General features: G+C 45.1%; 1 protein-coding gene and 1 non-coding gene across 3 annotated transcripts in view; both read right to left on the reverse strand.

Moving 5' to 3' along the window:
• LOC126297792 (polyamine-transporting ATPase 13A3) overlaps positions 1 to 14,990 on the reverse strand; it is a 422,483-nt gene that overhangs the window by 202,865 nt on the left and 204,628 nt on the right. The gene's annotated exons all lie outside the window — the stretch shown is intronic.
• Positions 5,098 to 5,180, reverse strand: Trnaa-cgc (transfer RNA alanine (anticodon CGC)). Its single transcript has one exon. It is a non-coding gene; the product is annotated as a tRNA-Ala (tRNA).

Consider the following 14,990-nt stretch of genomic DNA (forward strand, 5'->3'; position numbering starts at 1 on the left):
GAAGCCATGCTGATTACGTGTCAATACATCGTTCCCTTCGAGGTGATTCATAATGTTTGAATACAGTATATGCTCCAAAACCCTACTGCAGACCGACGTCAATGATATAGCTCTGTAGTTAAATGGATTACTCCTACTACCCTTCTTGAACACTGGTGCGACCTGCGCAATTTTCCAATCTGAAGGCTCAGATCTATCGGTGAGCGAGCGGTTGTATATGAGTGCTAAGTAGGGAGCTATAGTATCAGCGTAATCTGAAAGGAACCTAATCGGTATACAATCTGGACCTGAAGACTTGCCCATATCAAGCGATTTGAGTTGCTTCGCAACCCCTAGGGTATCTACTTCTAAGAAACTCATGCTAGCAGATATTCGTGTTTCAAATTCTGAAATATTCCATTCGTCTTCCCTGGTGAAGGAATTTCGGAACATCTAGTGATAACTTTATTGCAGAGGGTGTCTGGGAACTTTTCATCAGAAACTGTATGTCTCACTAAAGGTGTAAGAAGTTTTGTGCGATGGGACGTCTTTAAGATATATTTGGCTAGTGCTGCCTTCTAGCGAGAAGCTTTCTGAACTTGAGTAAAATACTAAGCACTATGAGATGAATATATAGAAGGCGTGAGCAATCAGTGGATTGGCGCGTGTTTGTAGATGGCACAGTGCGTGTTTCACGAAAACCATATCAAATCACCATCTCTGGTAATCCAACAAGGATAGTCGGACTACATCCCGTCATGAGGTACTTGAATAATGATAACAAAACCAGTACCTGTATTTTAATCCAACGTCGTTTAGTCTTCTTTATACTTGCTACTAGTTTCGACACCAAATAGTGTCATCTTCAGGCCCAAAACATAACCTGCCATCCACAACTGTTTGCATGTGCAATGAACACAATCATATGCAGTGGGCCAAAATTAACTGTATTCCTTAGCTTCCGTGCTAATAACAAGCCCAGCATGGTCAGATGGCCAAAAGATTTTGTTTGTAACGAGAAACAAACTGACGTTTTCCGTTGACATTGGGTGTCGCATGAAAAGTGTAATGAACAGTATTTTCGGCTGATTCGAGCTATACATATCAAAATGAAATTGCAAATATTTGCCAAAACACCAGAGAAAATGCACACGACGACTCTTAGGAGAGATACCAAATATAAATACAGAGTGTAAATGGTAACTGTTTGCAGTGTTCCACACTGATGTAGGTGAACTCGAGACGAACGAATTGATAAAGAACGTTTGTGACCTATCAAACCTCAGGTAGGCGTACGAAAGCCGCCTTAGCTACAGCGCATACATGCCGCGCGAAATTTTGTCTAAAACTGTCATGAATACTGAAAACTCCTGGTTCTTGCACATACAAATTGTGAAATTAACGTTTGTGTAAATTTTCCTTAAAAATATTGTGAATGTTAACAGCACGAGACTACTGTGCTTGTTGGGTTAAGTTTAGATCTAACTGTAAATGTAATTAGTTTTTCCATAATATTTACAAAAGTCTTTTTTTCTTTCTTTACTCTTAATAACTTAATAATGTTATCGAAATATCTACATCTTACTCCGCAATCCACCATACGGTGTGTGGATACCACGTACCACAACTAGCATCTCCTCTCCCTGTTCCAATCCCAAACAGAACGAGGAAAAAGTGACTGTACGAGTCCTAATCTCTCTTATCTTTGTGGCCTTTCCGCGAAATATAAGTTGGCGGCAGTAAAACTGTACTGCAATCAGCCTCAAATGCTAGTTCTCTAAATTTCCTCAGTAGCGATTCACGAAAAGAAAGCCTCCTTTCCTCCAGAGACTCCCACCCGAGTTCCTGAAGCATTTCCGTAACACTCACGTGATGATCAAACCTACCGGTAACAAATCTAGCAGGCCGCCTCTGAATTGCTTCTATATCCTCCTTCAATCCGACCTGATAGGGATCCCAAACGCTCGAGCAGTACTCAAGAATAGGTGGTATTAGTGTTTTATAAGCGGTCTCCTTTACAGATGAACCACATCTTCCCAAAATTCTATCAATGAACCGAAGACGAGTATCCGCCTTCCCCACAACTGCCATTACATGTTTGTCCCACTTCATATCGCTCTGCAATATTACGCCCAAATATTTAATCGACGTGACTGTGTCAAGCGCTACACTACTAATGGAGTATTCAAACATTACGGGAATCTTTTTCCTATTCATCTGCATTAATTTATATTTATCTATATTTAGAGTTAGCTGCCAACTAAGCCAGTGGCCTATTAGCATACAAGAGCTGTGAACAGCTACAGATGTAGAGTGATACTCTATCCAGATTTGTGAGGCATTCAGATGTGACAGTGGCCCTATCATGGACTCCACTTGAATGTGAGGGCAGGCATACCGCCAAGGTTCTGGTGGACCACGTAGGACAACCAAGAGGGAGGTGTAACAAGCACATTGTAATTTTCTTCATGTCTCCACCTGTCATCCGAGAACAAGTGACGGTCGCTGTGCAACATTTTGTGTCATCCATTACCATTGGTCGGAGACTAGGAGCAGCTGGACGGGAGAACTGCAGTTCCACGTGTAGGATGCCATTAACGCCACACACAAACGGCTGTGTTTGGAGTGGTGCCACGACCGGGAAGCACGGACTGCTGATGAATGGCTTCGTGGTGTGGGAAGCCATCGGGAATAGCATCTGGTAACGGCTGCTGGTGACTGAGGCAATCTGGCAGCACAACAGTACGTGGCATCGTGGTGCCATTTTCAACAGGACAATGCTCATATGCACACGGCACGTGAGTCTGTGAACTGTGTGTTTGTGTGTGTGTGTGTGTGTGTGTGTGTGTGTGTGTGTGTGTGTGTGTGTGTGTGTGTGTGTGTGCGTGTGTGTGTGATGTTGAGGTACTCCCATGGCCTATCCGCTATAGAACGTGGGATCAAATCAGATGTCAACTCTGTCCCAGTGCCAGTGTCTGGGATACAACAGTAGTGTGCCATGTTACCTCAGGAGATGTTCCAACGCCTTTCTGACTCACTTCCCAAGTGAATGAGTGTGTGTCTCGAGACCAGAGGGGATGCAACGTCATAGTGACCTTTTTACGATTATGACAGACAGACGCCTCACCCAACGACTCACCGTGCTTTTGTTCACTGTTAGGTCTCCAAAGGCATACTGCAAGAGCCTATGACTAACTGCAGTGCTCTTCTTTTCCGCCAAAAGAAACTCAATGGCAGCTCTCTGCTTGGCACGCACCTCCGTTGGCAGACGCCTATCGGAACTTTATGACAATATAGTGGCTGAAGCGGACATATTCCACGATGTCCACAACAAATTCCACATACTTTCAACCGAAACTGGCCGAGATAAAAATAAATTGCATTACTTATTGAATGCTCCTAGCGTGTTGCAGTATTTGAGAATATCATTCTAGAATTAGATCACGGCGTCTAGAGTTCGATTCCAGGACGGGATGGGGATTTTCTCCGCCCGTTGTTTGTGTTGTCCTCATCACTTCATCATCGTCCGTGAAAGTGGCAAGATTGGATTGTGTCCAGACACTGATAACCGTGCAGTTGAGCACCCCACAAACAAAACGTCATCATCATCATTCTAGAAGAAACACAAAGGAAGATTCGGAGTTTTTAACGTTTCGTCGACGGCGAGATCGTTAAAGACGGAGGGCTAACACGTGTTAGGTATGACAGGGAAGGACAGTAGCTGTGTTTTTTTTTTTTTTTTTTTTTTTAGGGGAACCACCCCAAGGTTTCGTAGGCGAGTTAGGGAAATCGCGGGAAACATATACCCAACCTTCGCCAGCCTTGTTGCCGAGCGGTACTAGGCGCTTCGGTCCGGAACCGCGCTGCTGCTACGGTCGCAGGTTCGAATCCTGCCTCCGGCATGGATGTGTGTGATGTCCTTAGGTTAGTTAGGTTCAAGTAGTACTAAGTCTAGGGGACTGATTACCTCAGAAGTTAAGTCCCATAGTGCTTAGAGCCATTTGAACCATTTGAACTTTCCGCCCGAATGAAAGTCCAGTGTCTTACCTCTGTGTCGTCTCCCTCGGTCATTCTAGCAGCGTTATATTACAATTACACATATTTCAATATAACACTAATATTGTACCACTTGCTATGCATCAGTAAGTGGAGGTGGCAGCACATAAAACAAGCTCCAAAAAAAGTAGTAAAGAAAACGCTAGTTGTGCCGATGATAGTTTTCGCGATGTAATAAATCGACATTTCACCCTCGTCAATTAACAGGGTTGGATGACATATCAGGAGGTACACTGTTTGTCCCATCTTGTGGCGCAGTAATGCTGGTTCCCATTACCTCTCCTTATATTGTGCCCGTAGCGGCAGCCATTGATGCACAAACGGCAGTCACTTCAAAAAGATTCAGTTGGCCGCTCGACGCCGTTTATTTGGGTGGCAATTCGCCCTAGAGGGACAACATTTGTTACCTTCTACAACTTCCAACGCGGGCTACCAAACTGCGCCAAGGCAAATCCGATGTCCTGGCCAACGAGTTTCTAAGACAATCGTATTTTTATTTCTTTCATCACGCTGTCCTGGAAACCATTAAATCACCCATTTGGCGGCGCAGTTCCAAAAATTAAAAGTGTGACTCTCTGATACGTTACAAAAACAGGGAGCAGAGCAATGAAGTCGACATCAAAAATCTTTTATTTGTGTTTGGCACATCTTATGCATTAACGTGCGAAAAATGTCGTTTACACCTGCGGAGTAGTACAAATGGTACAAATGGCTCTAAGGACTATGGGACTTAACATCTGTGGTCATCAGTCCCCTAGACTTAGAACTACTTAAACCTAACTAATTTAAGGACATCGCACATCCATCACCGAGGCAGGATTCGAACTTGCGGACGAAGCAGCAGCGCGGTTCCGGACTGAAGCGCCTACAACCGCACGGCCACAGAGATGTGGTGGTGGTGGTTAGTGTTTAACGTGCCGTCGGCAGCGAGGTCATTAGAGACGGAGCGCAAGCTCGGGTTAGGGAAGGATTGGGAAGGAAATCGGCCGTGCCCTTTCAAAGGAACCATCCCGGCATTTGCCTGAAACGATTTAGGGAAATCACGGAAAACCTAAATCAGGACGGCCGGAGACGGGATTGAACCGTCGTCCTCCCGAATGCGAGTCCAGTGTGCTAACCACTGCGCCACCTCGCTGGGTCCGGCCACAGCGGCCGGCTTGCGGAGAAGTGATTACCACACGGTTGCTTAGAGTAGTCGTCAGTGTTTCGTCCAAATCGATAATCTGGAACTCCCCTCCCTCCTAAAATTCTTTGTTTGGTCACTTTTTCGTGAGCGCAGATTCATCTAACGCTGGTGAGGGTACAAAAGAGTCCGCTTTTTATTTTCGGCACGTAATAAATGGATGATTGCATTCAGACGTGGCCATAATTTTTTGAAAGTGAGCCACGTGAATGATGCCCTAAAACTGCAACCACGAATGAAAACAATATAGTAAAGAATCTTCGGCGATGAAAGATACGTGGAACAGTTTTCTCTATAGGCATATCAGAAGAAAAAGAGAAAAAAAGTCAGCGCCGTGTTCCGGCCCAGACTTGCCAATCGCGACCGACAACAACCGTGTCGTCCTCTGTCAACGGCGTCAAGTGGATGCTGTGAGCACACCACTCGGCTTAGAAGAAAGAGAGAGGTACACTTACACTACGAGAAACTTTTGTGTTAGATGGGTACTGCATTTGTTGAATTCTGACCAAAAGCAAATACATAAACGAATTTCTCGGCAATGTTTGGACAACATTAACATCCACATCTACATATATACTCTGCTATTTGCCACCAAGCGGTGTGTGGCGGAGGGCACAATTCGCGCCAAAGTCATATTCCCCCCGCCCTCTATTCCATTCGCGGATCGCGCGATGGAAAAACGACTGTCTGAACGCCGCAGTACGAGCTCTGATTTCCCTTATCTTTGAATGGTGATCATTGCGCGATTTGAAAGTTGGTGGTACCAACATATGCTCTACATCCTCGGCGAAGATCTGATTTCGGAATTTAGTGAGCAGCCCCTTCCGTTTAGCGCGTCGTCTATCTGTAAGTGTGCCCCACTTCAGACTTTCTATGAGATTTGTAACGCTCTCGCGATGGATAAATGCACCAGTCACGAATCTTGCCGCTCTTCTTTGGACCTTCTCAATCTCTTGAATCAGACCCTACTGGTAAGTTGGACGAAATAACGTATTGTAAGATATTTCCTTTGTTGAAGGACTGCATCGCGTCAGGATTCTACCAATAAACCGCAATCTAGAGTTCGCCTTACCCGTTACTTGTGTAATCTGATCATTACATCTGAGAACATTTCGAATAGTCACAACCAGATACTTGACGGATGTTACCACTTCCAAAGACTGGGCGTTTATTTTGTACTCATACAACAATGGGGATTGTCTCCTTGTTTTACGCAGTAGGTTACACTTACTAATATTCAGAGATAACTGCCAGTCATCACACCACGTATTAATATTTTTGCAAATCTTCATTGATTTGTTCACAACTTTCGCGTGATACTACTTTCCTGTAGGCTACAGCATCATCGACAAACAGTCTAACGCCGCTGTCATTACCATCAACCAGATCGTTTATGTAAATCGTAAAAAGCTGAGGACCTATTACACTGCCCTGGGGCACACCTGAAGTTACGCTTGATTCTGTTGAAGTCATCCCGTTCAGGACGACGGAGACCCAAAATGTGAAATGATTTGGGTGAAGTTCACGGTTAAAGCAGGCTCAGACATGGTAATTGGATGTCTCTATAGGCCCCTGGGCTCAGCAGCTGTTGTGGCTGGGCACCTGAAGAATAATTTGGAAAATGTTTCGAGTAGATTTCCCCACCATGTTATAGTTCTGGGTGGAGATTTTAATTTGCCGGATATAGACTGGGAGATTCAAACGTTCATAACGGGTGGCAGCGACAAAGAATCGAGTGAAATTTTTTTAAGTGCTTTAACTGAAAACTACCTTGAGAAGTTAAACAGAGAACCGACTCGTGGCGATAACACATTAGACCTTCTGGTGACAAACAGACCCGAACTGTTTGTAACAGTTAATGCAGAACAGGGAATCAGCGATCATAAAGCGGTTACTGCATCGATGATTTCAGCCGTAAATAGAAATATTAAAAAAGGTAGGAAGATTTTTCTGTTTAGCAAAAGTGACAAAAAGCAGATTACAGAGTATCTTACGGCTCAACACAAAAGTTTTGTCTCAAGTACAGATAGTGTTGAGGATCAGTGGACAAAGTTCAAAACCATCGTACAACATGCGTTAGATGAGTATGTGCCAAGCAAGAGTAAGAGATGGAAAAGAGCCACCGTGGTACAACAACCGAGTTAGAAAACTGCTGCGGAAACAAAGGGAACTTCACAGCAAACATAAACATAGCCAAACCCTTGCAGACAAACAAAAATTACGCGAAGCGAAATGTAGTGTGAGGAGGGCTATGCGAGAGGCGTTCAATGAATTCGAAAGTAAAGTTCTATGTACTGACTTGGCAAAAAATCCTAAGAAAATTTGATCTTATGTCAAAGCGATAGGTGGAACAAAACAAAATGTCCAGACACTCTGTGACCAAAATGGTACTGAAACAGAGGATGACAGACTAAAGGCCGAAATACTAAATGTCTTTTTCCAAAGCTGTTTCACAGAAGAAGACTGCACTGTAGTTCCTTCTCTAGATTGTCGCACACATGACAAAATGGTAGATATCGAAATAGACGACAGAGGGATAGAGAAACAATTAAAATCGCTTGAAAGAGGAAAAGCTGCTGGACCTGATGGGATACCAGTTCGATTTTACACAGAGTACGTGGAGGAACTTGCCCCCCTTCCTGCAGCGGTGTACCGTAGGTCTCTAGAAGAGCGTAGCGTTCCAAAGGAATGGAAAAGGGCACAGGTCATCCCCGTTTTCAAGAAGGGACGTCGCAGGGGAGTGTCGTAGGACCGTTGCTATTCACAATATACATAAATTACATTATGGATGACATCGGAAGTTCACTGAGGCTTTTTGCAGATGATGTTGTGGTGTATCGATAGGTTGTAACAATCGAAAATTGTACTGAAATGCAGGAGGATCTGCAGCGAATTGATGCATGGTGCAGGGAATGGCAATTGACTCTCAATGTAGACAAGTGTAACGTGCTGCGAATACATAGAAAGATAGATCCCTTATCATTTAGCTACAAAACAGCAGGCCAGCAACTGGAATCAGTTAATTCCATAAATTATATGAGAGTTCGCATTAGGAGTGATTTAAAATGGAATGATCATATAAAGTTGATCGTCGGTAAAGCAGATGCCAGACTGAGATTCATTGAAAGAATCCTAAGGAAATGCAATCCGAAATCAAAGGAAGTAGTCTACAGTACGCTTGTTCGCCCACTGCTTGAATACTGCTCAGCAGCGTGGGATCCGTACCAGATAGGGTTGATAGAAGAGATAGAGAAGATCTAAAGGAGAGCAGCGCGCTTCATTACAGGATCATTTAGTAATCGCGAAAGCGTTACGGAGATGATAGATAAACTCCAGTGGAAGACTCTGCAGGAGAGACGCTCAGTAGCTGGGTACGGGCTTTTGTTAAAGTTCCGAGAACATACCTTCACCGAAGAGTCAAGCAGTATATTGCTCCTTCCTACGTATATCTCGCGAAGAGACCATGAGGATAAAATCAGAGAGATTAGAGCCCACACAGAGGCATACCGACAATCCTTCTTTCCACGAACAATACGAGACTGGAATAGAAGGGAGAACCGATAGAGGTACTCAGGGTACCCTCCGCCACACACCGTCAGGTGGCTTGCGGAGTATGGATGTAGATGTAGATGTAGACGACATACTGCTCCCTGTCTGTTAGAAAACTTTCTATCCAACCGCATATGTCATCGGATAGACCGTAAGTGCGCACTTTTTGTAGAAAGCGACCGTGCGAAACGGAGTCGAACGCCTTTCGAAAGTCGAGAAATATTGCATCAACCTGGGAGCCGGTATCTAGAGCCTGTTGTATATCATGCACAAAGAGGGTCAGCTGTGTCTCGCATGACCGCTGTTTCCTAAAACCGTGCTGGTTTCTGCAGATGAGCTTTTCAGAATCTACAAAGGTCATTATGTCGGAATACAAAGTATTTTCCATGATAACAAGCATCCAATTGACGCTGTGCGCTGATTTTTGTTTACTGAGGATGAAATGTGGTTTTGCTTGCCACTTCACGACAGAAGTGGAACATCTACCAGATTAAAGTGTGCAAGCCAGTTCCCTGCACAAGATATAGCTGATTCGACTTAATTTGTCGGGAAAAATTACGACTGGTGTTTCATCTGATACAAAACGTCTTTTTGATCACCTTGCCAAGGATAAAAAACTGGTCTTACTATACAAGTCTTCCAGGCCAACTGGATTAAAAAATAGGTGAGAGGGAACCTGAATTGCCGAAAGAAAATGAACATATTTAATGATCCTTTGGGAAAAGGAAAGCTGTAGGATTTCAGTTTGAAATATGAATGGTAGAAAAATCCGCATTGTTCACTAGTTTTGACGCTGCTTGACTCCCACTTACTCCCATATCTAAGCAAATTACGACTGGGAAACGTTTTGTATCTAACGAAGAGATCACGGCAGCCAAAAGTGGTGTTCCGTAGACTTTCCAAAATCACGACTTGTGATGGAATCTCCTTACAGAAATATCTCGGACAGACTGAATTAATCTGGAAAGAGACTTCGTCGTCGACTTTGAGCATGTTTGATCACAAAAAAAACTTCCCTGGCAAATCGAGAAATCACCTCCGTATCCTCGTACAAGGACGTTCGAACTCCCTACTCTATCGGTGTTTACAAAACGCGCTTACGAAACATTCTCGAATACAATCTACGCATATGAAGTACAATACCCGAACCACCCGAAAAGCCGAATGCGTTAACGCGCCGCATCTGGGATTCGGGGCGACGAGCCTACACCGGATCGATTCCGCCTCGCGGATTAACGATGACGCTTGGTGAGCAGGCAAGCCTGTAAGTAGTTTTTCGGCGGCTTGCCACATTCAACTAGGTAAATACCTAGCTAGCCGCATGCCCGCCTCAAGTACACACTACGCAAATACTTAGAGAACGTTCTCACAGTAAAACATATACACTCCTGGAAATTGAAATAAGAACACCGTGAATTAATTGTCCCAGGAAGGGGAAACTTTATTGACCCATTCCTGGGGTCAGATACATCACATGATCACACTGACAGAACCACAGGCACATAGACACAGGCAACAGAGCATGCACAATGTCGGCACTAGTACAGTGTATATCCACCTTTCGCAGCAATGCAGGCTGCTATTCTCCCATGGAGACGATCGTAGAGATGCTGGACGTAGTCCTGTGGAACGGCTTGCCACGCCATTTCCACCTGGCGCCTCAGTTGGACCAGCGTTCGTGCTGGACGTGCAGACCTCGTGAGACGACGCTTCATCCAGTCCCAAACATGCTCAATGGGGGACAGATCCGGAGATCTTGCTGGCCAATGTAGTTGACTTACACCTTCTAGAGCACGTTGGGTGGCACGGGATACATGCGGACGTGCATTGTCCTGTTGGAACAGCAAGTTCCCTTGCCGGTCTAGGAATGGTAGAACGATGGGTTCGATGATGGTTTGGATGTACCGTGCACTATTCAGTGTCCCCTCGACGATCACCAGAGGTGTACGGCGAGTGTAGGAGATCGCTCCCCACACCATGATGGCGGGTGTTGGCCCTGTGTGCCTCGGTCGTATGCAGTCCTGATTGTGGCGCTCACCTGCACGGCGCCAAACACGCATACGACCATCATTGGCACCAAGGCAGAAGCGACTCTCATCGCTGAAGACGACACGTCTCCATTCGTCCCTCCATTCACGCCTGTCGCGACACCACTGGAGGCGGGCATCACGATGTTGGGGCGTGAGCGGAAGACGGCCTAACGGTGTGCGGGACAGTAGCCCAGCTTCATGGAGACGGTTGCGAATGGTCCTCGCCGATACCCCAGGAGCAACAGTGTCCCTAATTTTCTGGGAAGTGGCGGTGCGTTCCCTTACGGCACTGCGTAGGATCCTACGGTCTTGGCGTGCATCCGTGCGTCACTGCTGTCGCGGCATGCTACCAGTGTTAAAGACTGCGATGGAGCTCCTTACGCCACGGAAAACTGGCTGACACTGACGGCGGCGGTGCACATGTGCTGCGCAGCTAGCGCCATTCGACGGCCAACTCCGCGGTTCCTGGTGTGTCCGCTGTGCCGTGCGTGTGATCATTGCTTGTACAGCCCTCTCGCAGTGTCCGGAGCAAGTATGGTGGGTCTGACACACCGGTGTCAATGTGTTCTTTTTTTCATTTCCAGGAGTGTATTTTCTCTAGACACAAATAGGTGAGGTAGACAGATTCCGGCCCGCGAGAGTGCTGGCCCCTGGACGTGCATCCAAACAGAGCCAACACCGTAGTCAAATGGGACAAGACCAAAGAAGAGCCGGCCGCGGTGGTCTAGCGGTTCTAGGCGCGCAGTCCGGAACCGCGCGATTGCTACGGTCGCAGGTTCGAATCGTGCCTCGGGCATGGATGTGTGTGATGTCATTAGGCTAGTTAGGTTTAAGTAGTTCTAAGTTCTAGGGGACTGATGACCACAGATGTTAAGTCCCATAGTGCTCAGAGCCATTTGAACCATTTGAACCAAAGAAGGAGACATTACAATACGTACGAATTATGAGTCGATCGAATGAAGTTAGAGGCAATGATGGTATTAGCAAGCTGTTAAACATTTCGCATATACAGTACTCAGTAACTTTCCGCTGATGATTTACGTTTTGAACAAAATGAAAATAATTAATGGCACATAGCTACGAAGGCATCTGCGGCCGGTGTTATGATGGTTAAAATTTTTCTAGGCATAGTACCACGTCATTGTATAAAAATCTTTATTATAAAGTGTAAAACCAACATTACAACGGCTGCCCTCTAGGAAAGGCTGATTTTGGTGTAGGAGGCACTTTTCCTCCACCAAATCCAGTCTTTCCATGAATAAGGCCGTTGTAATAGATCGAAAGGTTGGTTTCACAGTTTATAATTAAAGTATTTTATATAATGACGCGGTATCATACTCATAAGAATTTTAATAATCAATTAATGACACAGTTGCAGGCTTTTTAATAACGTCGATTATGATGAATGAGATTAACTTTACATTGGAAATAATGCAAGGAAGATTAAATGTATGTTGAGAAATGCTACTAGAAACACGACGAAAGATACACATTCGAAAGAAAGGAAGAAGTATCAGAGTTTAACACCCCGTTTATGAGGATGCCACTGGAGACGAATTACAAGCTCGGAATGTGAAAGGGGATTGACCTTGTTATTGTCAAAGAAATCGTCCTGAAATTTGGCGTTAGCGATTCAGTGACATCAGCCAAAACTGAATTTTGGATGGTCAGGCCAGGATTTGAACGACTGTCCTCTCGAATAAGAGTACATTATGTCACCACTGCGCCATGACAACATTTGTACAATTATTCCCTCCTTACAGCTTCCGCACGTTGTAAGATACACGCCAAAAAACATAGCGGCAACAATCTGGGAATCTTCTCCAACTTCTTACAACCACCGGCAGCGACTGGACTCCGGTCCACCACCCGTAATGAAGGGACACAAATCTTTGTGAAAGCTCCCCATTCACTGGGGCGAGACGTTCCAAATTCAACAATTTATCGTAGAAACTGAATGGGGTACCAATGGACTCACAGTATTAAATGAAGGCTACAGTCTCAACTATTACATGTCATCTTTCTTATACGAAAAAGAGGTGAGTGTAAAACTCATTGTTTGGCACCTACCCGAAGTTTCCAGTCTTCAAAGACACCTGGATCATCGGTGTTTTCGTTTGTCCTTTTCTTACGCTATGCGTTACCCGTATGTTACTCAAATAGCGTATTTGTTAGTATAGAAATTAACATAGATGAGGAAGGATAGATCCGAAAATCCTCTGTCTTAGCTTTTAATTGCAGTGATTCAATTCGAGAACCGGAAGTTGTACTACGTTCTTTCGAAATACTAATGCTACAGTTAACAGCTATATCGCATTATTCTGCAGTTTTTTAAAAAAGAAATATTCTGAAAGTAAAAAAAAATTATCTGAAATGCTACATTATTCATAATGACTAAATATGACTCAATTGTGAACTGAGAAAAAGTTATCGTTTTATGTTGATAGTGCTCATATAGTAGCATATTTACTAAGCGATAGTGAAGCAATTACACATTAGTGCCTGAGACCTAGGATTTGTTTAACAGATTATCTGCAGATCCAATGCAAAAAAAAAAAAATCTTGTAACTGTGATTCTTGAAATTTCCCCATCGTAAAGAGTGTTTCATGAAGTTTCGAGATTGCAGCCGGATGACGTCAACTTCTTGCCACTGTATTTTGGTTGACAGCCATTCAGCCACCTTCAGGTAACTGTTTTATACTGGATTGCTAGGTTACGTTGCTAACTTCATGCCAAAACTTGACATGCGTAAAGGCAGTTGGTACATGAGCGACCTCTGTAGGGTTTCATGCCCTCTGCGAATATTGCTCCACCTATGGCGCGCAGGGGTATGAGTGGTGGTGACATTACATATGCGCTCTCTGCAGATGATAAACGGGCATTCATTGGACAAATATATTATACTAGAACTTACATGTGAGTACATTTTCACGCAATTTGGGTGCATAGGTCCTGAGAAATCAGTACCTAGAACAACCACCTCTGGCCGTAATAACGGCCTTGGTACGCCTGGGCATTGAGTCAAACAGAGCTTGGATGGCGTGTACAGGTATAGCTGCCCATGCAGCTTCAACACGATACCACACTTAATCAAGAGTAGTGACTGGCGTATTGTGACGAGCCGGTTGCTCGGCCACCATTGACCAAACGTTTTCAATTGGTGAGAGATCAGGAGAATGTGCTGGCCAGGGCAGCAGTTGAACTTTTCTGTATTCAGAAAAGCCCGTACAGGACCTGCAACATGCATTCGTGCATTATTCTGCTGAAATGTACGGTTTCGCAGGGATCGAATGAAGGGAAGAGATACGGGTCGTAACACATCTGAAATGTATCGTCCACTGTTCAAAGTGCCATCAATGCGAACAAGAGGTGTAACCAATGGCACCCCATGCCATCACGCCGGGTGATACGCCAGTATGGCGATGACGAATACACGCTTCCAATGTGCGTTCACCGCGATGTCGCCAAACACGGATGCGACCAACATGATGCTGTAAACACAACCTGGATTCATCCGAAAAAATGACGTTTTGCCATTCGTGCATCCAGGGTCGTCGTTGCGTACACCATCACAGGCGTTCCTGTATTTGATGCTGCGTCGACGGTAAACGTAGCCATGGTCTCCTAGCTGATAGTCCATGCTGATGCAAACGTCGTCGAACTGTTCGTGCAGATGGTTGTTGTCTTGCAAACGTCCCCATCTGTTGACTCAGGAGTCGAGACGTGGCTGCACGATCCGTTGCAGCCATCAGGATAAGACGCCTGCCATGTCTACTGCTAGTGATACGAGGCCGTTGGGATCCAGCATGGCGTTCCGTATTACCCTCCTGAACCCACCGATTCCATATTCTGCTAACAGTCATTGGATCCCGACCAACGCGAGCAGCAAAGTCGCGATACGATAAACCGCAGTCGCGGTAGGCTACAATCCGACCTTTACCAAAGTCGGAAACGTGATGGTATGCATTTCTCCTCCTTACACGGGGTATCTCAACAACGTTTCACCAGGCAACTCCGGTCAACTGCTGTTCGTGTATGAGAAACTTTCCTCGTGTCAGTACGTTGTAGGTGTCGCCACCGGAGCCAACCTTGTGTGAATGCTCTGAAAAGCTAATCATTTGCATATCACAGCATCTTCTTCCTGTCGGTTAAGTTTCGCTTCTGGACCCACGCCTTATCCAGTTGAAAGCCG

Source organism: Schistocerca gregaria, chromosome X, assembly GCF_023897955.1.
Source record: "Schistocerca gregaria isolate iqSchGreg1 chromosome X, iqSchGreg1.2, whole genome shotgun sequence".
NCBI lineage: Eukaryota > Metazoa > Arthropoda > Insecta > Orthoptera > Acrididae > Schistocerca > Schistocerca gregaria.